Source organism: Schistocerca cancellata, chromosome 4 (genome assembly GCF_023864275.1).
Source record: "Schistocerca cancellata isolate TAMUIC-IGC-003103 chromosome 4, iqSchCanc2.1, whole genome shotgun sequence".
NCBI classification, from domain to species: Eukaryota; Metazoa; Arthropoda; class Insecta; order Orthoptera; family Acrididae; genus Schistocerca; species Schistocerca cancellata.
In genome coordinates, this window is record NC_064629.1 from 342,994,382 (window position 1) to 343,019,394 (window position 25,013).

At 43.6% G+C, this 25,013-nt stretch overlaps 1 protein-coding gene across 4 annotated transcripts in view; it reads right to left on the bottom strand.

Moving 5' to 3' along the window:
• LOC126183886 (galactosylgalactosylxylosylprotein 3-beta-glucuronosyltransferase P) overlaps positions 1–25,013 on the bottom strand; it is a 1,353,843-nt gene that overhangs the window by 201,394 nt on the left and 1,127,436 nt on the right. The window lies entirely within an intron of this gene.

Below are 25,013 nucleotides of genomic sequence, written 5' to 3' on the forward strand. Positions count from 1 at the left end.
GGCGCTACAGTCTGGAACCGCTCGACCGCTACGGTCGTAGGTTCGAATCCTGCCTCTGGAATGGATATGTGTGATGTCCTTAGGTTAATTAGGTTTAAGTAGTTCTAAGTTCTAGGGGACTGATGACCTCAGAAGTTAAGTACCATAGTGCTCAGAGCCATTTGAGCCATTAAAGTGGACGCAGTAGAAGACCTGAAATAATGTCGGATAACGTAATTAGCAAGGTAGTTTTGTGTGATGGTATGGTGTAACGAATATGGTCACTGGAATGTCGACAGTGTACGTATGATTTCCGGATATCATTACGCAACCATTGCACCGCATCATTGCTCGAGAGTGTGGTTATGCCTAGAACGCAGATCTGTACTACACTAGGAGCGTTGCGATCGCTCACCTTGTAGATAGCATGATTTACAGCAAGATTATGAGTAGTAGTTACCCTATACATAAGTTCTATTGTCACGTTCACTGCCATTAACTGTAATCATGGTAATATAGTGCTCTCCGACAGTTATGACAGGGTGTCTCTACCTTCATTCGACTTTCGTCCTTAAAGCTTTAGTTTGAGTATATAAAACAGTTTTCAATAAAATATTTTTACTTTTGTTGTAAAAAGGTATATCAGCATTTTATGCTAACAAAGACATTACATTCAATTAAATTAATTTCAGTTCAAAAAATTAATTAACTGCATATTTTATCTTCAATTTAGATAGAAAATTGCTTGAAGAAGACGAACTCGCGGTTAATCACTACGTCCCCTACGAGAAACTATTCACGCCGAGTACCTTTATGAACATTCAAATTCTGAAATGAGTCAACAGTTAGATATTAACATGTATTTAAAGTCTATGTACACTCCTGGAAATGGAAAAAAGTACACATTGACACCGGTGTGTCAGACCCACCATACTTGCTCCGGACACTGCGAGAGGGCTGTACAAGCAATGATCACACGCACGGCACAGCGGACACACCAGGAACCGCGGTGTTGGCCGTCGAATGGCGCTAGCTGCGCAGCATTTGTGCACCGCCGCCGTCAGTGTCAGCCAGTTTGCCGTGGCATACGGAGCTCCATCGCAGTCTTTAACACTGGTAGCATGCCGCGACAGCGTGGACGTGAACCGTATGTGCAGTTGACGGACTTTGAGCAAGGGCATATAGTGGGCATGCGGGAGGCCGGGTGGACGTACCACCGAATTGCTCAACACGTGGGGCGTGAGGTCTCCACAGTACATCGATGTTGTCGCCAGTGGTCGGCGGAAGGTGCACGTGCCTGTCGACCTGGGACCGGACCGCAGCGACACACGGATGCACGCCAAGACCGTAGGATCCTACGCAGTGCCGTAGGGGACCGCACCGCCACTTCCCAGCAAATTAGGGACACTGTTGCTCCTGGGGTATCGGCGAGGACCATTCGCAACTGTCTCCATGAAGCTGGGCTATGGTCCCGCACACCGTTAGGCCGTCTTCCGCTCACGCCCCAACATTGTGCAGCCCGCCTCCAGTGGTGTCGCGACAGGCGTGAATGGAGGGACGAATGGAGAGTCGCTTCTGCCTCGGTGCCAATGATGGTCGTATGCGTGTTTGGCGCCGTGCAGATGAGCGCCACAATCAGGACTGCATACGACCGAGGCACAAAGGGTCAACACCCGGCATCATGGTGTGGGGAGCGAGCTCCTACACTGGCCGTACACCACTGGTGATCGTCGAGGGGACACTGAATAGTGCACGGTACATCCAAACCGTCATCGAACCCATCGTTCTACCATTCCTAGACCGGCAAGGGAACTTGCTGTTCCAACAGGACAATGCACGTCCGCATGTATCCCGTGCCACCCATCGTGCTCTAGAAGGTGTAAGTCAACTACCTTGGCCAGCAAGATCTCCGGATCTGTCCCCCATTGAGAATGTTTGGGCCTGGATGAAGCGTCGTCTCACGCGGTCTGCACGTCCAGCACGAACGCTGGTCCAACTGAGGTGCCAGGTGGAAATGGCATGGCAAGCCGTTCCACAGGACTACATCCAGCATCTCTACGATCGTCTCCATGGGAGAATAGCAGCCTGCATTGCTGCGAAAGGTGGATATACACTGTAGTAGTGCCGACATTGTGCATGCTCTGTTGCCTGTGTCTATGTGCCTGTGGTTCTGTCAGTGTGATCATGTGATGTATCTGACCCCAGGAATGTGTCAATAAAGTTTCCCCTTCCTGGGACAATGAATTCACGGTGTTCTTATTTCAATTTCCAGGAGTGTATTTTAGGAGTTTCAAAACAGAAAAATTGCATAGTGTAGGGCTAAAAAATTTGAATGAACTGAAACAAAACTGATTTTAAATGTTATCGACAGAACCTGGAATTCATTCGAAAGAAGCAAAATATTTTTATTTCTGTTACTTTCATCAGTTCTCTTCGTCTTCACAGCTCAAACAACTTTCGAAAGCTTAAGAGCGAGCGCAGAGTATTAGGCTGCACGTATTGCGATAAATAAACCCATATTCTATACACAGGGTGAACATTAATAGAACCGTCAAACTGCAGGGACGGATTCCTGACTGGAGATGGAGGAAGAAAGGTCCAATGAACATGTGTCTGGCAACTGACGGTGTGCGTGTTACGACAACAAATCGACCCGCAACACAATACAGAGCTGCATCGCATCCACATCACGACAGATGTTCAAATTGACCTCGACGGGATGCAATGCAGATTGATGATGCCAGTCCCGGTAAAGATAAAGAAGACAGATGACAGAAATTCCATAATTGTGATGACCTGGTGCTAAATGCACTGCTGATATCCTTGCACTCGTTGCAGGTGATATGGATAGTAGCCCATGTCATGCAGGATACACATACTCGTTCTTTGGCTTACACCATTGCGGGCCGGAGTGGCCGAGCGGTTCTATGCGCTACAGTCTGGAGCCGCGCGACCGCTACGTCGCAGGTTCGAATCCTGCCTCGGGCATGAATGTGTGTGATGTCCTTAGGTTAGTTAGATTTAAGTAGTTCTAAGTTGTAGGGGACTGATGACCTCAGCAGTTAAGTCCCATAGTGCTCAGAGCCATTTGTGCTTGCACCATTTTGACGGGAAACGTGCCTGAAGCTTGTACTAGAGTTTGTCCCAACATCCTGTAGAACCCGGTTCTCCAAACTGGTGTTCGCACAGTCCGCCGCTTCCCTGCACGTTCGTCTTTTTGAGAGGACCCATGATCACACAAACGTCCAACGAGTGTCTGAAATGTTCTGTGATGTGGTTGCTGTCTGTGAGGGTACTTGTTTTGGTATGCCGTGCTGCGTCTCGACCGATTCCATCCGCTTGACCGTACACAAACACCACCTCGGCTTGTTCCCCACATGAATACCGGACCATTCTACTGCTTACAGTGCGCTGCGTCAATCACACAGCCTGCAACACACAAGGAACGCAGGGAACGTGGTCAGAGGAACTTCCATTCGTCAGCGCCATCTACTGTGGCAACGATGCGTTTCCGGACACATGTTCATGGGATCGTTTTTCCTCAATTTCCAGTCAGTGACAGTTTATCGGTCTTATGAATGTTCACCCTGTATTACACGCTCCTGAAATTTCATTTAAGTTCTTTGCCTACCCATAAAATAGACTTCGAAGCTCTTGTGTGTAGCTTTTTTGCATGCCAGACGAAACAGATATTTCCTGATGGTTCAGTTTATTATGAGACACCAAGCACATCTATACTAATAATAAAACTGTAAAACCGTCGCGTCTGTGTGTTTGTCTGTTTGAACACGCTATTCTTCAAAACAACTAGAAGAATTTTCATAGGAAACGGGGCAACATACAGACTTTATTTCACCAAATTGGATCACGGAAAAAAAGATATCGTAATTTAAAATGTTATCTAAACCGTCGTGTCTGGCGGAATACGCTAACCTCCAAAACTCCTAGAAGAATTTTCATGGCGTTTTCACAGGTAACTTGAGCATAGCTTGGGGTAGCGTCTAGGCTTTATTTCATCAAAGCTGGAACACGAATGGAAATGATATCGTAATTTAAAGTTTTATTTAAGATCGTTTGCTCATCTTAGTATTTGGGATACTTCTTTCGACAATTTTTATTTATATTTTTTGCTACGAAAAAGGAGTTTATTAAGTTTGCTTTTTGATTTGTGTTCCAGCTCATTAGATTTTGATAAATTATGTTCACGAATAAAAATGCGTGGAAAATTATTCTTTCTCAATACATCAGAATGGCTAAAGGAGTGAAGACTATGTGGTCTCAAGAGTCCAATGAAGATCGTAGGTGATACTAGCTGCAGCTCGACGACATCAGGCTTCAACTCACTCCCTGTAAGCTTCTTCTGAAAGTAAGGCCTGACGTAACTCTGGCCCAGAGCATCACGCATTATGTCGCTTCTCAGAACCCTTCACTCACAGAGACGTATAGTTACTTCTCTCGAATACAGCATCGCAGAAGTAGACATTTCAATGGGAAGCAGTGTAGGTGAGTGGGTTTTTATATCCTGAATACCCTAACAATTGGCCATTTAGCTTTAAATGTGTAAAGAGTCAAATTCCACGCGTCTGAAGTCTCGGGCACAGCTGTAAATAAATACACAGGCGATGCCGGGTTTCTCAGCAAGTTTTATGAATAAGCTATGTAGCTGTTGCATGATGAATAGCCTCATAAATTTTGTTGGTCGTTTATCCATTAATCCCCTACGTTTTGTGCACCACAAAACATTGTTTCAGTGATTGTGTATTGGAATTTGAAAATGAGTAATTTAAATTTTCGTGCAGCCTAAAGTAAATTACTTATCAACAATAACAGTTTGATCAAGACTATCTTTTAGCAATCTTTATACTTTCTTTTTAGATGCACGTAACAAAATTTGCTTCATAAATAAAGAATACTATTCCAAGAGATAAAACCGTATAAAAAGCTGTCGGTAGCTAACACAGGCTTGCTACACAACTAGTGTCTGTAAGGAGTCATACCACGCTTATACTCACAACATTGCTATCATTTATATAAAACCATTTATTGGAACTGGTCTTAAGATCCACCTACATAACTTGCGCTAATGCCTTGCAACACATTTTTTCATTTTCTGTTTATGTCCTTTTACACGTTCTTCACTTTGGCTAAGTTTCATCCGATTTAACAAATAATTTTTGATTGCCTTCTTTCTGATTTTTCTTGATTAGTTCAAAACAATGAATGAAGAATCTTGGCAGCAAATGTTAGAATCGTAGGAAAAATGCAAATATGCGATCAGAAGTTTTCCCTTTCTCGGATGTCTGGTCGGGTCGCGTTGTAATTACTCCACGATATTTCGCCAAACAGACTTGTTGCCATCTTCAGACCATCAATTGAGCTGTAGCCGACCATAGTATAAAAAAAGGTCTTTGTATTGTATTGTATGGAACTGGGGTCCTAGAAACGACGGAGAGGCTTCGTCCCCGCCGTAGCCCTCAGTGGTTCACAAACCAATAGGCTACAGCAGTTCAGTCATCCCACCGGCGCCCCACACCGAACCCAGGGTTATTGTGCGGTTCGGCCCCCAGTGGACCCTCCCCTTGGGAACGTCTCACACCAGACGAGTGTAACCCCAACGTTTGCGTGGTGTACGCTTACGTGGAGAAAGTGTTTGCGCAGAATCGCCGACACAACTGAGGCGGAATTAGGGGAACCAGCCCGCATTCGCCGAGGCAGATGGAACACCGCCTTAAAAACCATCCACAGGCTGGCCGGCACACCGGACCTCTACACTAATCCGCCGAGCCGATTGGTGCCGGGGACCAGTACGCCTTCCCGCCCAGAAAGCAGTGCGTTAGACCGCACGTCTAACCGGGCCGGCAAAAACTAGTCTTACTATGGATTACAATAACAACAAAATATTTAGACAATCTTCCCCCTTCTGGGACTGCGTTATTAAAGAGGCCACGGAAATCAAGGTTCAAGATGGTCTAATCAACAAACCTGGCGGTGGTGGGGCTAGCGGCGCTACGCTTCGAAATCTGGTGTCCAGTGTCCGCACTATAGCTGTCACGTGCGGACATCACTGCACAGGAACGCTTTTCCTTTATTCTGGTCTGAGTGCAGGGTTCCACGCCTGACCCAACTGTAGGCCGTTTTCTTTGTTTATTAGACCATCGTGAACCTTGATTTCCGTGGCCTCTTTAATACCGCAGTCCCAGAAGGGGGAAGATTGCCTAAATATTTTGTTGTTATTGAGCGGCGGCCGCACAGATTGCAATAGGAGCCGAGTGGTGGACGGGGTAACGGCCAGCACGTATAGGGCTCCGACAGGAGCGGAGCAGCTGTCAGAGACCACCTGCAGATGGCAAGAAGTCTGTCTGCCGATATATCGTGGAGTAATTACGAAGAGACGCGGTCGGACAGCCGAGAATCCTAAAAACTGAGAATTTGACTGCTGGAAAGTAATTTAAGACTATAGCTTTAATCACTGAGCTCCATCCCATGGTTACACAACGATCTTAAAAACCACAGTCAATTACATTCATTTGAATTATTGTCTCAGTTCGCCCAATAGGAAAAGTTACAAATATTCAACACCAGTCAGATATAGCTACACAAAAAATATCCACGAAGAAAAACTGTTTTTTTTTAAAGCCTGTTGTTTATTATTTAATAACAGACTGCAGAAATTCCGAAATACGTGACAGCAGCTTTCATGTTTCCTTTCACAACCGGTTATTAAAAATATAAAAAGGATTATACGTGGGCACAAGAGCTGCGGTAGGTTGTCAGTGGTGTCGGCTCACAAAGCTGTTCCAGGCAGTGCGCTGACCTGCTGCTGATCGGCAGTCTTCTGGGAACGTAGCCGCACTAACATCTGTGCGCTGCCTGCACAATATAGAAATATTATAGCTGCTCAGGATCTCTCAATTATTACGCAACAGGTGTCCGTGAGATGGTTCATACTGTTTCTTGACATCAATATCTGTTGACATCCATTCTAACGCACTTTGAATTGGTTATAGCTTTTTCGTGAGAGCCTAATCCATCACCAAAACCGTTAATCCCATGTTTCTGGATGAAAACTCAAACTCTCACTCACCGTGTAAGGCAATGTGACATTTGACTCATCTCACTGGTGGCTTCTTATTCTTGTAACTGGGAAGGATTGTGTCAGTATTGATATCTCTCTTCTCAGTCCATTTCGTTTCAATAATCGTTAAAAAGACCAGTACGCTACATTACATGTAATACCTCCTCATAACGGCACGAGGGTTTCGCCCATCGTTCCCTTACACTCGCGCACTAAACACGGAATCATAGTCTCCATTTTATTTTAAGGATTAACAGCGTTATTCAAACGCGTGAACTCCGCTGAAACATAATTTGTGTTTTCAGAATTATCGAAGCGAATTGGTGAAATATAATCCTTCAGAAAACGTTTGTTTGCATGACCATCTTCCGCAACAGCTGTTAAAAATCAATATAATTTTTGGCATGTGCTTCAGAAAAACCCTCACTCGCATTCAGGATTAGCAGATAGTTAATACACGGTGGAATTGGGCAGAGTCCTATTCCAACTATCACATTTGAGAGTCGTCCGAAAGGAAAGAAAGAAAGAAAGAAAGAAAGAAAGAAAGAAGAAAAGAAGGGAGGGAGGAATGAACACGAGAGTTTTCACGATGTCCTTAGGGACGGTGCTCAACCTAGGATTGGGGAAGGGAATTGGGCACGTACTCTCCAAAGAAACCAACTGAAAACTTTCTTTAAGCGATGTAGGGGAACTACGAGATAACTACATATGAATGGTAAGGGAACTGAACTACGACTACAGATTACAGACAGCTTTCCAGTTAACGTTAGAAAATGAATGAATCTCGATACTGCAGCCTGAGTCAAACAGTTGAGCATAGTCCGGATAATACGAAAACTTAAAAAGAATATATTTTAAATAACCGTATTTAGAATATCCTCAGAATGTGGAATTTTACTGTTTATAAACGAATGAAGTATTATCTAATTCGAATAAACACATGATATGGTGACGGTTCAAGTGGCTCTGAGCACTATGGGACTTAACGTCTGAGGTCATCAGTCCCCTAGAACTTAGAACTACTTAAACCTAACTAACCTAATGACACCACACACATCCATGCCCGAGACAGGAATCGAACCTGCGACCGTAGAGTCGAGCGATTTCGGACTGAAGCGCCTAGAACCGCTCGGCCACAGCGGCCATCATATGGTGACGAAATTAGTGCATTAGATCCAGCTCTTAGTTGTAGTTGCACTTTCATTGTGAGTAGACTGTTGTCTCTTGAGTCGTTCAGATCTTCAAGCAAATCACTGTCTCGGCAAATTTGATTACATACAAAGAGTAATTTAAAGGTTTAGGCGACTGTTCCGAGGAATAGCAAATATTTGTCGTAGGCTGATACAGGGTCTACTAAGAGTAACGATTGTGTAACATACCGATAACTGACCTGAAGAGAGCGACAGAGTCCTTAGATAGCTTTTGCTTAACTTATACGTATATCAGACGCTGAAGTTTCCCAAAAAATCGTATGTCGGAGGCTCGGAGCAGCTTTTTGTATGCCAGAGGTCTGGTAGTGTTTGCACCAGTCAATGGATGCCGAGACCGACCCTTTTATTGCGGAGTAAATAACATCGACAGTGGTCCATGAATGTATGGGAAACGTGCTCTTCGTTGACGAATCTGACTTCAGATTCACATGATTATCGTGACGCATTCGCATGGATGAAAAGTGGTAGCCGGTTCACACACGAACATCAAGACGTCTTGTGAAGTTTTGTGGTTGTGTGGAGAGCGTCAAATCATTATTAATGATAAGAAGAGAACTGCTAACGCCCAGTGTTACAGAGATAAGGTACTGGAAGTACGTGTGCGACTTTTAAAATATACAGTCACTTCAGAATGCCTTTTTCGAGGTCGACGCTGGCCATCAGCATCACCTGGCCAAGCCAGAGCAAGAACGGTTTGGAGCCTCAAATAAAAAATGATTTTTCGAGGTCGATGTTGCCCATCAGCATCACCTGGCCAAGCCATAGCAAGAACGGTTTGGAGTCTCAAATAAAAAATGATCACTGATAAAAATACTTATAACAGCATGTTAGAAGACATTCCAGACAAAATCTTCACGAGATTTTCACTAACATACGTTTTTCAGGTAAATTTTACTCTGATGGGTTACATACATCAATACTCTTCACATAACAGGCGGTATGAGAGAAGGTCATTACACCTTTGCCTACGCAATTATGTCAGAAGAAATGCTGCTTAAGAAAATAATGAGAAGAATATCTTCGATATCTGATCTGTGCATTTACATTGGGCCAGATTAACCGTTAGATCATAAATACATACAACACCACAGCAGCTCAAGTGGAAAGCAACACTTCATGCAGAAGTATCGGCCGTGTTGTCAGTTCGTGCAGTTGGCCGTTATGTAATTTTATTCCGTTGATTACAAAGTCAAGTCAAAAAGACACATTGTGTAGCCAAGGCTACTCACTAACTTTGAATACCGATGCAGATGAACAGCGAACTGTAAGTTTTGAGCCGGCCGGTGTGGCCGTGCGGTTAAAGGCGCTTCAGTCTGGAACCGCGTGACCGCTCCGGTCGCAGGTTCGAATCCTGTCTCGGGCATGGATGTGTGTGATGTCCTTAGGTTAGTTAGGTTTAATTAGTTCTAAGTTCTAGGCGGCTGATGACCTCAGAAGTTGAGTCGCATAGTGCTCAGAGCCATTTTTTTGTAAGTTTTGAGCCGGCCGAGGTGGCCGAGCGGCTCTAGGCGCTACAGCCTGGAACCGCGCGACCGCTTCGGTCGCAGGTTCGAATCCTGCCTTGGGCATGGATGTGTGTGGTGTCCTTAGGTTAGTTAGGTTTAATTAGTTCTAAGTTCTAGGGGACTGATGAACTCAGAAGTTAAGTCCCATAGTGCTCAGAGCCATTTTTTTGTAAGTTTTGAACAGGCTGGCATCAATCTACAGGGAATCAGAATTCTCGTCGAGCTTGCAGCTTCCTTCTTTATGCAAAAATCACCATACAGCTTCATATTATGTAGTTTGGTGGTCTGTTGGAATTATTTTAGCTTTGTATGTAGAAGATCTGTGTTCTACTCACAATTCAGGCAATGATTTTTAACAAACACGAATAGACCCTCTTAACCTCTGTTAACGCCAGTTGAACAGCATAGGGTTGCAGTGTGGTTACAAATACACATGACGTCCCTCCGCTTCCTACTGGACGAGAGTCGCTGCAGAATGGGCCACGACAGAAGCAGATGAAATGGGAACTCTGTTACAAGTAAGCTTCTTTACACCAGCAATTTTATTTTACTAATGGACCAGTCTATAAGGACAAAGGGCACTTATTTTTGTATTGTATTTGAACTAGTTGTGTTGAAAATATTGCTACCGAAATGGGGTTCGAACCCGGATCTCCCCGCCGGCCGAAGTGGCCGTACGGTTCTAGGCGCTACAGTCTGGAGCCGAGCGACAGCTACGGTCGCAGGTTCGAATCCTGCCTTGGGCATGGATGTGTGTGATGTCCTTAGGTTAGTTAGGTTTAATTAGTTCTAAGTTCTAGGCGACTGATGACGTCAGAAGTTAAGTCGCATAGTGCTCAGAGCCATTTGAACCGGATCTCCTCTTTCACCGGATTTGTCCTGTTTAGGACGATATAGTTCCATTGTTTAGTTGTTTCCCCAAGATCCTATTTCAAGTTCCAGTATGCCAGTCCTAGGTGACTGGGGAAAAATAATTCGATAATTAACGTCTCTTAGTAGGTAGTCAACAACGATGATACGTGCAGGATTCGAATCGCAGTCAATATAAAACTTTTTGTCGCGTTATTGCCGGTTCAGACATGTCCACAGACCACTACTGCTGAAATAAATCGATATTAAACGTTTGTCCGTTGCTAGGATAGGAGCCGGGTTCAAATGCAGGTAGAGCGACTCTTTTTCATGTCGTCGTTTGAGTTACTTCAGCTTTCGATTTCGATATCTAACATCTAACAATTCGATTAAACGGTGGATTCGAATCCCTGTCCAACACTAACGTTATTACCACGTCATTTCATGTTTAAACATGCGCATACTTGGTTACGTCTGACTGATACCATATTTAAGGTCTTTCGTGGTTGGTTAACAGGGGCAGCGGTTAGACTGAAGTCCCGATCCGGGTCCAGTACAAAAAGTTTCTTCATGTAATTTCAAGCTGAAACTTGCTTTTTGAAAAGTCATTTCGTGTAATAAATTTGAGTTCAGAAGCGATAAAGATCGTATTATCCCTGATAACGAGTTACTTGACATTTGCATTATCGATGTATTATTTTGCATCTGGACTGATAGCTATACAGAACATTTTTCTAGTGATATCTTGTAGCAACCATTTTGTATAATCAAACGACTCTACCGAAAAGGGCTTATACGTTCTGTACGACAGTTACATTTTATGGGTTGCATACAAATCAGGCGGAACGCAATTCAGGTAGTTCGTATACTTTTGAGGCCGACAGTGCAGCTTGTGGAGGTGTGCGAAGCAAACACTATTCACTCATTGGCACTAGTTTAATTCAAATAGGTGCAGCCGCGCGGGATTAGCCGAGCGGTCTGAGGACGCTGCAGTCATGGACTGTACGGCTGCTCCCGGTGGAGGTTAGAGTCCTCCCTCGGGCATGGGTATGTGTGTTTGTCCTTAGGATAATTTAGGTTAAGTAATGTGTAAGCTTCGGGACTGAAGACCGTAGCAGTTATGTCCCATAACATTTCACACACATTTGAGCATTTGAACAAATAGGTGCTTTATTATTGCCAGTGAAAGTAGTGATGTTGTTGAAGATGTCATTATACCGAAGATAAACAGAATGAGAAGATGAAGGCATATTATTGACAACTTAACAGCTTATATAGCGTTGTGGAAGATGAGAAACATGAAAGGTACACATGATATCAATATATAAAAGTCCAATTTCATTTTATAATTATTCGTGTGCCTCTTATTTTCTATTGGACTGACCCCCTTGAACATGCCGTTACTGTTCTGTTTTTCGTTTAATCATCTAATATGTCACAAAAGACGCTGAAACATATCTCACAATTACACAGGTCGTCACTGTGACACGTAATGACCGGGTTACTAATTTCGTTACGGAAATGACATGCCTATGTCATTCATTCGCTGTATCAAATATAACTCTATGATATTTGAATTTTCAAGAAGTGCAATGAGAATTATTGTGAACCCACACGTTGAATTAACTGTTATTAATAAGTAACAGTGATGACAGTTTATTTTTCTACACAAGAAGAAGCGATGGACTATCTAAGGAATCGACAGTTATATCTATACACTGAAGAATTGGAAGTAGTCACATCACAAATACCTTGAGAGAACGCTATCAAACTAATAGTTCAGGATTTCCATGCCTATGAATTATGATGGTTGAAATTTCTGCCTTACGCGAGGTTCTTTTCAGTACAGAAAGAAAACCATTCCTTCAGAGAACGACTACTGTGGAAACATGATGGCGATTGGGTGTGTTAAATGTCGCTGAAAGTTTTCAACTGGACAACGCAACACGTCATGCCCAGAGAATGTGGACGTGCAGCTTATCGCCAACATTCAGACTTTGAGAAACGTCGAACAATGGGAATGACAGACATGGGAGCACCATATCGACAGAAATCGTAGACGGTTGGCTGTAGCACAATTACTGCAAAATGAGAGGTGACGATATGGACTGAGGATAGCAGTGTGGCCAGAGGAGGCGACATGTGTCCTGCTACAAGGATTACACCACTAGGAGATCGTAGAGCTATTTGTACCGACTCTGATAAATGGGCGAATAACGACACCTGCAATCTGGGCAGAGGTTACAGGCAGAGTGTCACCGCAAGCCGTCGGTAACATTACTGGAATCTGGGTTGAGACTTCGAGTTACCGTGCGGGATTATTGCTGACGCCATACCACGAACAACAGAGACTTGCATGTTGTAGAGCCAGAAACAACTGGAGCATCGAATGATATTCTTTGGCGTTCAGTGATGAGTTTCTACTTTGTTTATAGTGGTTGGATCGACACCAACATGGACGAGATGGTGAAAGGTCACGAAAATCAACTATTCAGAAATCCATACTTCTCCGGCAATTGGAATTATGGTGTGGAGAACTATTGAGTTTGATAGCAGGACTGATTTGGTAATTGTTGAAGGGAGGCTGTGTGATCGTCAGAATGTGCCACAGGGGTGTGTCGTAGGACCGTTGCTATTCACAGTGTACATAAATGACCTTGTGGATAACATCGGAAGTTCACTGAGGCTTTTTGCGGATGATGCTGTAGTATATCGAGAGGTTGTAACAATGGAAAATTGTACTGAAATGCAGGAGGATCTGCAACGAATTGACGCATGGTGTAGGGAATGGCAATTGAATCTCAATGTAGACAAGTTAAATGTGCTGCGAATACATAGAAAGAAAGATTATTTATCATTTAGCTACAATATAGCAGGTCATCAACTGGAAGCAGTTAACTCCATAAATTATCTGGGAGTAGGCATTAGGAGTGATTTAAAATGGAATGATCATATAATGTTGATCGTCGGTAAAGCAGATGCCAGACTGAGATTCTCTGGAAGAATCCTAAGGAATAGCAATCCGAAAACAAAGGAAGGAGGTTACAGTACACTTGTTTGCCCACTGATTGAATATTGCTCACCAGTGTGGGATCCGTACCAGTTAGAGTTGATGGAAGTGATAGAGAAGATCCACAGGAGAGCAGCGCGCTTCGTTGCAGGCTCATTTAGTAATCGCGAAAGAGTTACGGAGATGACAGATAAACTTCAGTGGAAGACTCTGCAGGAGAGAGGCTCAGTATCTCGGTACGGGCTTTTGTTGAAGTTTCGAGAACATACCTTCACCGAGGAGTCAAGCAGTATATTGCTCCCTCCTGCGTATATTTCGCGAAGAGACAATGAGGATAAAATCAAAGAGATTAGAGCCCACGCAGAGGCATACCGACAATCTTTCTTTCCACGAACAATACGAGACTGGAATAGAAGGGAGAACCGATAGAGGTACTCAAAGTACCCTCCGCCACACACCGTCAGGTGACTTGTGGCAGGTGTAGATGTAGAATGTGTCCAGGATGGTAAACCCTGTTCTCATACCCTTGATGGCAAGGGAACCAAATCGCATATTCGAGCAAGATAATGCAAGACACCACACTATAACTCCTACCACAACCTCCTTGAGAAATGTATGGATCCTAGACTGGACTGCCGGCTCCCCTCATTTGTTACCCATAGAGCATGTCTGGGATGTGGTTGGAAGACGTACACTTGCATAGCAGCCCCCAGCCAGCAGTCTTCATGAACAGGCACATCATGTGTTTTACGTACGGCAAGAAATTCCTCAAGATGACATTCAAAGGCTTTTGGATTCTATGCAACAACGCATACACAAGTGTATTCACGTTGATGTGGGGTCACACCTAATACTGATTTTGCTGACGCCCATCATTTCTGGACGGAATGAAAATTTAATCATTTAATACCTGCCATGTGATGAAAATCCCCACGAAGTTTGATAAATGTTTGACTGGTGCAGCACTTTCCATTTCCGTAAATGTTGTTCAGTGACATTAAGCAAATGGATAGCGAAGATATTGAAGAAAACTCTACACCTGTATTTAATTTGTGTATTTATTTAGGCATAAGATGCTGAACATTTGCTAATTTATCCATTGTTTTGTTCTGTTAACTAGAGCCATTGTGATTGTAAGGAGAAAGAAGGTGGAAATTGTAAGCCACAACCGCCCTTCTGTTATGACTGGCGTGCGGGTTTGGCTTAAATCAAGGTGAACCCATAGCAGTGAGTTCTTCAGTGTTCTTCCACAGAGGTTGTACGCGATGGCCTCACTAGTAGTGCATATAGGCAGAGGGATGACATCACCCTGTCTGAGATGCGAATGAGCGGTTGACTCGTACAGCAGACACAGCCAATCTCACAAAATACCAGTAGCAGTCTGCATGTCTATGTAAATCACGCCATAGTTAGCAGCAGTCTTGTCTTGAATCGGCAGTATGCAGTCTGCAGTCTGCAGTCTTCATTACGAGTCTTCAACCCACGGGTATAGCAGTTGTCGGAGTCATGACCACTCACAAACGTCGGTAATGGACTTAGCTCTGGACCGTGTTTCACTTCTGTAGAGCGATTATATTGCATATTTGACTTAGTGTCAGCCAGGACAAATTCAGAGTAGTGCTGTGTCTGAACTGAAATTAATGGTTTTGTGTTGTGTAATAAAGAGTGTTTATTAATTTTGTAATAATCATTTGGCAGTGGTGTTCCAGGCACACCACTAATTGATGTTGCATACAATATACAGTTGTATGTGTGTAATTTGAGTCTCCTAAATTAAATACAAGAAATGAGACAGAAGACATGAAAAAATGTAAAAGTATAAGGCAGAATGTTGAAAATATGCTATCAGAAAACTATTTACATTATAGAACTGCTTGAGAAGATTAAGAAAAGAAGTTTATTTTAATATTCAAAGCATTTTGCAACATACAGTTGCAGATCTGTGAACCGATAAATGAAGTTTTAGAAAAATATGCATGAGATTCTTAATGCAATCAAATCGGCCACGATTTTCACGAACTTCTTCATATTCTCGTACATTATTACACCATAGGGCTTAAGTTAATGTGGCTCAGTGACAGACTACGGATCCAGAGACCTGCAGTTAGAGCACTGATCGGTCTTAGGATTTTTATCTGTCACTTACCACTTCTTTTACCTCTCATATTTTTTATAAATGTGACAAATGCCGAGTTACGCTGTGAGCTGACGTCCACTTTAAACTGTAGGACCCTACAAAGTTGACTGAGTAAGTCAGTTCAAAGGTCGTTGGATGGTAAGGGCGTACTGACCCAGGATGACTGTAGCACTTAGGAGCTCAAATCAACCTTCGTTTTTTTGTTTTTATTTTTGTTTTTTTGTTTTCTTTGTCATTTCATTCCGATCGCCGCTCTTCAGTCATATGAGGGGTAAAAGTTGAAAACGTGTAATAAAACTGGACACAGCAGTTGACAAAATGAATGTTCGACACAATAAAAAGACATAGATTCAGTTGTATAATGTAAAATGTAAAAGGCGAATTTGTTGATTAAGTAAAAGATTACAAAGAAGAAATAGCAAATGAATGTTACACAAAAGACAGAGGGACAGCTGCATAAGTAAAAAAAAAGTTCGATGTGTTGACTGATTAAGATAGAGACAGGCACGTGTGAAGTGATGAGTGGGCCTAGACTGCAAGGAAGCTGGGTATCTTTAATGAGAACTATGGATGTAGGGCAACAGGCAGATTCCATATTCCTAGATTTTCGAAAGTGCCCCATTGCGGGTTGTTAGCGAATGTACGCGCATATGGAATAAGTTCACAGATACGTGAGTGGCTCGAAGACTTCTTAAATAATGGAACCCAGTATGTTGTCCTCGACGGTGAGTGTTCATCAGAGATTAGGAGTGCCCCAGGGAAATGTGATAGGACTGCTATTGTTCTCTATATACATAAATGATATCGCGGATAGGGTGGGTAGCAATCTGCGGTTGTTTTTGCTGATGATGCTGTGGTGTACGGTAAGGCATCGAAGTTGAATAACTGTAGGGAGATCCAAGATGACTTAGACAAAATTTCCATTTGGTTTAATGAATGGCAGCTAGCTCTAAATGTGGAAAAATGTAAGTTAATATGGATGAGTAGGAGGAACAAACCTGTGTGGCTGGATACAGTATTACTAGTGTCCTGCCTTACACAGTCAAGTCATTTAAATGGTTCAGATGGCTCTGAGCACTATGGGAATTAACATCTGAGGTCATCAGTCCCCTAGAACTTAGAACTACTTAAACCTAACTAACCTAAGGACATCACACACATCCATGCCCGAGGCAGGATTCGATCCTGCGACCGTAGCGGTCGCGCGGTTCCAGACTGAAGCACCTAGAACCGCTCGGTCACACCGGCCGGAAAGTCGTTTAGATATCTGGGCGTAACGTCGCAAGGCCATATAAGGTGAAACGAGCATGTGAGAACTGTAGTTGGGAAGGCAACTGGTAGACTTCGGTTTATTCGGAGAATTTTAGGAAGATTAGTTCACCTGTGCCGGCAGAACTTTGAGAGCGGACGATTTGGACGTGTGTCCGTCAGAAAAAAGAAATTTGTAAGACTGCATGTCATGAACTGACATATATATTATGACTTTTGAACACTATTAAGGTAAATACATTGTTTGTTCTCTATCAAAGTCTTTCATTTGCTAACTATGCCTATCAGTTCAAAAATGGCTCTGAGCACTATGGGACTCAACTGCTGAGGTCATTAGTCCCCTAGAACTTAGAACTAGTTAAACCTAACTAACCTAAAGACATCACAAACATCCATGCCCGAGGCAGGATTCGAACCTGCGACCGTAGCGGCCTTGCGGTTCCAGACTGCAGCGCCTTTAACCGCACGGCCACTTCGGCCGGCCCGCCTATCAGTAGTTAGTGCCTTCAGTAGTTAGAATCTTTCATTTAGGTGGCAGTACTGGCGCTCGCTGTATTGCAGTAGTTCGTGTAACGAAGATTTTTGTGAGGTAAGTGATTCGTGAAAGGGAAAGGCTATTGTTAGTCAGGGCCATTCTTTTGTAGGTATTGAAAGTCAGATTGCGTTCGGCTAAAAAGGAAAAAAAAATTGTGTGTCAGTTTAGTGATGATCAGAGTAAGTAAAGAGAGAAATGTCTGAGTACGTTCAGTTTTGCTCAGCTGTTTGAAAATCAAATAACGTAAGAGGTTTATCAGCACAGTCATTTCATGATTTTTCAAAGGGGACGTTTCAACAAGAATGGAGGAATGGAGAAGTGAGCCCTGATTGGGAGAGGTGGAGGTGGGTTCTGTTTATATCTGCAGGGCCGGTATTTATCAGGGCGGCTTTCATGGTCGGGTAAGGGAAAGGGATTAAAATTTCGTTAGGAGATACGGAGATTATGGTGGTGCAGTGTGACGGGTGGGGGGGGGGGAGTAAATGGGGGGGGGGATGTGGAGGCAGAGGAGCGGTAGGCGAGGAGCAATGAGCAGTAGGAAACTAGGGGGTGAGTAGTGTCGAGTTTAGGGGTAACGGAAGATATTCGTAGGCGTTCAATATGGGAGAGCAGGGAGGAGAATTTTAAAAGTTGGCAGAGGATGCGGGTGGGAGAGAGTAAGGCGGAATCGAAACGCTAGGCGGAGTGCATGGCGTTCGAAGATCTGTAGGGGGTGATTAAATGAGGGAGGAGTGGAAATCCATACCACATTTGCAAAGCACAGGATGGGTCGGATCAGGGATTTTTAGTAGTGGAGGACTGTGGTAGGGTGGAATCCCTGTGTTCGCCGGTTACTAGGTTTAGTAATTTTAGTCTATATCGGGCTTTCTGTTGAATGGTTAGCAGATGGGGCTTCCATGTTAGTCGGTTCAAATGGCTCTGAGCACTATGGGACTTAACTTCTGAGGTCATCAGTGCCCTAGAATTTAAAAGTACTTAAACCTAACTAACCTAAGGACATCACACACATCCATGCCCGAGGCAGGATTCTAACCTGCGACCGTAGCGGTCGCGCGGTTCCAAACTGTAGCGCCTAGGACCGCTCGGCCACCCCGGCCGGCCCCATGTTAGTCGGCGATCAAGTGTTAGTCAAAGGTGTTTTAGTGAGTTAGCTGGATAGAATGGTCGTAAATTCTAAGGTAAAAGTCGTGGGGACGGTAGCTGCAAGTAGTTCGCCTAAATTATTGCCTGGGGTTTGGTAGGGCTGGTTTTGAGGAGCCATTGGTTCCACCAGGAGGTGAGCTGATTGAGATGGAGCTGGAGTGAACGTTGGGATTTCTGGAGGGTAGGGTAGACGGCGAGAAACGCATTGTCATCGGCATACTGGAGGCAATGAACTGGGAGAGGGGATAAGGCATATCGGCGGTGTAGAGTACATACAGGAGAGGAGAAAGGACGGAATCTTGGAGCACCCTTCGGTTTCATGGTTTCCTCTAAGTATTAAGTTGGGAGAGCGTTGTAACAAATGCCCTTGTCCATCACTTAACTGCCAATGACTGTGAAATGTGTCACGAATACGCTTCGTTACACGAATGTTAAAGTGTGAAAGAATCCATCCTGTTGGAATACCATATAAATACATCGATTAGAGCATTCTTGACTAATTCTGTTAACACCTCACACGTGTGTAAGACGGCGGGGTGAAATATTCTCGACTGTTAAGAGATGGCGTTGATTTCAATATAATTTTTTAATTTAGGACATGTTGACCAATGAAAGAAGTAAAGTTTCAACTTGACCCGCAGAACAATTTTATTTATATGCCTTTTAATGTAGACGTGTTGTGTGTTTAGTTTAATAGATGCTGTGTACACAACCCAAGAAGTACACAGCAGTACCGTGAGAGGGTCCAATAGATAGGCACATCACACACCAGATGCCTTCTCAGTTCAGAGTGGCCACCTCCAGATGGCGCTCGCCAAATGGGACTGTCTTCTGCTTCCGCCCCACGTCCATCAATGTGTCGATCCATCTGATGATAGTACCGGCCACCAGAGAGAGTGCTGTCAATCGTGGACTAATTTATTTCTGCCTGGTACCAGTGTGGATGCAGATCCTTCACAAAAGACGATGCGCTGCCAAGACTGTGTCAGTTCCTGCGGTTCCTACAGGTCCTGAACGCAGTTACACAGGGCCGCGAGTTCCGTTCAGAAGGCTACACTTCCGACATAGCAGTCAGTATTTAACTACCAGTTAACACTAGTTAACTACGAGTGTCTGCATAATACTTTCAGTCTTAGTGACTAAATCATAAACTGCCAAGAGTCAGCCGAGTTACTTAGATCTGATTGTAACATGTATAGGACTTGAAGTTCCATGCATCAAACTGTTATTAAACCTAAGTACCAGTTTGTAACATACTCTTAAAAGTTTATTTATTATTTCTTTAAGTGTTGCCAAACTACTGTTCTAGAGCGACCCTATCAATCAAGTGTATAATTACATATTACTAGCATGCATAGTGTCACCTTATATAGGACCGTATTAGGAAATAATATTTTCTGCTACCGTGTAAGTTTGATAGTAACATTCCGTTACAAAATCCGAACAAATGGATAACGTGAGCACTATGCCGCTGAGAAATGATTTTTTGTGTTTACCGCTAGCGAAAAAAGTTGATGAAGTTTTACAAGATGTCCGCTAGTTCAGTTTCAGTAGTAAGAAACATATTAATGACGTTAAATGTGGAAACATATACCTTGAAAATGATCCAAGCACAGCTGAAAATGCTGACAAAATGCAACACTTTTTAAAAGTATGTAATTGATTTTCTTCTATCGACTTATTGCTGCAAACGGAACACAGTGAATGACGCATACTTTCCAAGGCACAGCAACAAAATCATTGAAAACTAAGTGAGGGGCTTCCTAGACAATGGACTTGATCAGGTGGTGCTTTAGGAATACAACGAATGATTGAAGTACGAACTGGTGGAAAATTCAGGCTCAGCACCATCTTCATCTACATATACACTGAGGTGAGAAAAGTCGCGGGACAGCGATATGCACATATAGAGATGATGGTAATGTCGCTTACACAACATATAAAATGGCAGTGCATTGGCGGAACTGTCGTTTGTACTCAGATGATTGATGTGGAAAGGTGTCCAACGTGATTATGTCCGCACGACGAGAATTAACAGACTTTGCACGCGGAATGGTATTGGGAGTTAGACGCATGGGATATCAAATTTCGGAAATCGTTTGGGAATTCAATATTCCGATATCCACAGTGTGAAGAGAGTGCTGAGAACAAAAAAATACAGTCATTACCTCTTACCACGGACAACGTGGTGCCCAATAGTCTTCACTTAACGACCGAGAATAGATGCGTTTGCATAGAGTTGTCAGTGTGGCGAATTTTGGCTTTAATTGACTATGGTAGCAGACGACCGACGCGAGTGTCTTTGCTAACAGAACGCCATCGCCTGTATTGCCTCTCCTGTGCTCGTGACCATATAGTTTAGATCCTAGACGACTTGGAAACCGTGGCGTTGTCAGACGGGTACGGGTCTCGATTTCAACTGGTAAGAGCTGACAGTAGGCTTCGAGTGTGAAGCAGATCATAGGACGCCATGGACCCATCTTGTCAATGGGGCACTGTGAAAGCTGTTGGTGGCTCCGTAATGGTGTGGACTGTAATTACCTGGAATGGACTGGGTCCCCTGGTCCAACTTAACCGATCATCGATTGGAACTGTTATGTTCGACTACTTGGAAACCATTTGCAGGCATTCGTGGACTTCATGTCCCCAAACAACGTGGGAATTTTTATGGATCACAACGCACCATGTCACTGGGCTACACTTCTTTGAGAAACTTTCTGAACAGTTCGAGAGAACTATTTGACCACCTAGATCGCCCGAAACGGTACATAATCGAGAGAGCAGTTCGTGAACAAAATAACAAAATGCTGCACTGGCAACACTTTCGCAGTTATGGACTGCTGAAGAGGCAGCATGGCTGACTATTTAATATTTCTACAGGGGACTTCCAACGTCTTGTTGAGTCCACGCCATGTCGAGTTGCTGCACTACGCAGGGCAGGAGGAGGCTCGACACGATATTAGGAGGTATCCCACGACTTTTGTCACCAGAATGTATACTCCATAAGTCACATTACAGTTCATAGCTGAGGGTAGTTCGTATAATTAGTAGGGATTTTCTGTCCTTTGCTATTCGTGTACTGAGCGAGGGAAAAATAAGTGTGCCTTTGTCCTAATCCCCATTAACTTAGAAGTAATGTAGCTTACATACCATCGTTGGAGACTGTAATAAAAGTGTTACTTAGATCATGCAGGTTTCGCTTTATTTCAAAGCATCTTCAGTGGTCACTGTAACAATGTGTTTTTTTTTTCTTACAAATGTGTTTGCCATGATCGTAAACAGATCTCCAGACTTAAAATACTACTATTAACCAGTATTAAATTAAAATTGTTTCTCACGATTTTTTGTTTCCTACTTGATTCATTATGTTCTTCTACACACAGGTGCTCGAGTTTAGTACACTACACTTCACTGAAATTGATTATACACTGACGGAAAAAAATCACACCACCAAGGAGTTATGCGACGTAAAAGATAATTGGTAGGCCTGTTTCTACATCTGAATCATGATACCTATTCAAATTTCGTTCCAGTTTCATATGAGTGGCACTGACAGCGCCACTATGAGGATCCACAGATGGTTGCTTCAGATACACGTTCTAACAGTCGTGAACGTTAGTTACCTTTGAGACTGTACGTGGTGGAATGATGTTTGTCAAGAATGCCTTTAAGGCGACAAAGACGCTATTATCAATACCTCACTTAGTTTGGACAGGGTTGTGCAATACTGCAGAAGGGCTGGACAGGAATATAGCCACTGTATGATTGCCGGCACCTGTGGTCAAGAGAATGCACGGTCGCAAGAAGACCGGGCTCCGGACGGCCATGTGGCACTACCGAGAGGGATGGCAATCGTGGTCGGAGTATGGTTCTGGTGCGTCATACTGCTTGTGCAGCAGCAATCTCAAGACAAGTTTGCACCCCAGTAGCACAACGAACAGTTACAAATCGCTTATTTCAAGGACAATCCCTAGCTGGACGCCCAGTAGCGTGCATTCCACTGACACCAGACAACCGCCACCGGTATTTGCGACTTCAGTGGCCTCAAGCGAGAGCTTATTGGTTCAAAATGGTTCAAATGGCTCTGAGCACTATGGGACTTAACTTCCGAGGTCATCAATCCCCTAGAACCTAACTAACCTAAGGACATCACACACATCCATGCCCAAGGCAGGATTCGAACCTGCGACCGTAGCGGTCGCGTGGTTCCAGACTGTAGCGCCTAGAACCGCTCGGCCACTCCGGCCGGCGGCTTATTGGAGGACAGGGTGGAGGTCTGTTGTGTTTTCTGATGAAAGCTCATTTTGCCTCGGTGCCAGTGACGCCCGTGTGTTGGTTAGAAGGAGGTCAGTGGAGAGCCTGCAACCAACCTGTCTGGTTGCTGAATCTACATCTGGAGTTATGGTCTGGGGAGCGATTTTGTGCGACAGCTGGAGCACTCTCGTGGTTATCCCACGCAGCCTAACTGCAAATTTGTACGTTAATCTGGTGATTCTCCCTGTTGTGCAGCCATTCATGAACAGCATTCCAGGGGGTGTTTTCCAACATAATAACGCTCACCCACATTCTGCTATTTAACACTACATGCTCATTAGAGTGTCGGCACGTTGCCTTGGCCTACTCAGTTTCCAGATCTATCTCCAGCCAAGCACATATGGGACATCAACAGACGATAACTCCAGCGTCATCCACAACCAGCATTAACCACCCCTGTATTGACCGATCAAATGCAACAGGCATAGAGCTCCATCCCACAAACTAACATCAGGCACCTGTAAAATACAATGCGTACACGTTTGGATGCTTGCAGTCAACATTCTGGTGGTTACACCGATTATTAACATACAATTATTTCACATTTGCAGTGGCTTATGTCGCACTTACATTAATGTTAATCAGACACGTTACCTTTAAAAATGTGTTACCAAAATTTCATTACTCTACACTAATTAATTTTTAGTGTCGCGATGTTTCCGACGGTGCATTTTCGGTTGATCATGTTCAGATTAACTTACACACCGTGTAGTTTATTTTTAGTGTAGCTGGATGCTATCGTCTTTTGTAATTGTTGTATCTGTTGCTGAAGCGTCTGCTGTTTATGTTTTTCGACTTCGCGCACGTGCTTGGGCTTGCGTTTGTGTGTGTCTGCGTGTCTCTGTCTCTCTCTCTCGGTGTGTGCGTGCGTGCGTGCGTGTGTGTGTGTGTGTGTGTGTGTGTGTGTGTGTGTGTGTGTGTGTGTGTGTGTGTGTGTTTTGGTGAGGAGGGGAGAGGGATTAGGGGGCTGGGTAATACGTCTTAAATAGAGTGAATGAGTGAGTGAGCGAAATAGATTAGGAATCCAAATGCTGGAGCAGTAGTCTAGAATTGGTTGCACTAGTGTCTGGCACGGTATTTCCTTTACAGATGCATTGCATCTTCCAAGAACCCTTCCTACAATTCTTCCATTTGGTCCGATTAATACTGGTTTAACATGTTCATGCATTTAATATTGCTTACTAGTATTATCACTGAATATTTAAACTCCATCAACCTTGTATCCGGCTACTATTTGGTTCATTACCTTTGTTATATACATTATCTTGTATTTATTCACATTTAAAGAGAGAAAATGGAAACTATGTGCGTTTCCTCACGATCTTTCAACGGCGATACTTCGCTGTGGACAAAACTATTGTCAGCAAATAATTTGAAACTACTACTTACCCTATCTGATAAATAATTGATGTCTGTTAAGGACATGAGATGTGCTACTACGCTTCGTTGGGGCACACCCGATGTTACTTCCTTTTCTGTTGAATACTGGCCGTCCATTATTACGTACTGAGGTTTTTAGTTAAATAGTCATCGTGTTGATTTCATACCTGCAAAGATGATCCGTATATTATCATCTTTGTTGGCAGTCAACGATTTTGTACTGTATCGAAAACCTTTCGGAAATTTAAGAAGACGGAATCTACCTGTTCACCTGAATCAACCGTTTGGAAGCTATCGTTTATGAATAAGGAAGCTGTGTCTCACACAAGTGGGTTTTACTTAATTCGTGCTGATTATCACAGAAAAGTTTCTTTCCCTCCAGGAAGGTAGTAATTTTGCAGCTTAGAATGTGTTCTGAGAAACTGCAACCGATGGTCGTCAGTGTAACTAGCTCGTAATTCCGTGCATCCGTTCTTTTACCCGTTTTGTGAACGTGACTGACCTGCGGTCTATTACAGTCAAATGGGATTATTTGCTGCTCATGAAAATCTAGATAGATACGGGCTATGAAGTGGGTTAATTCCGCAGGATATTCAGTGTAAAATC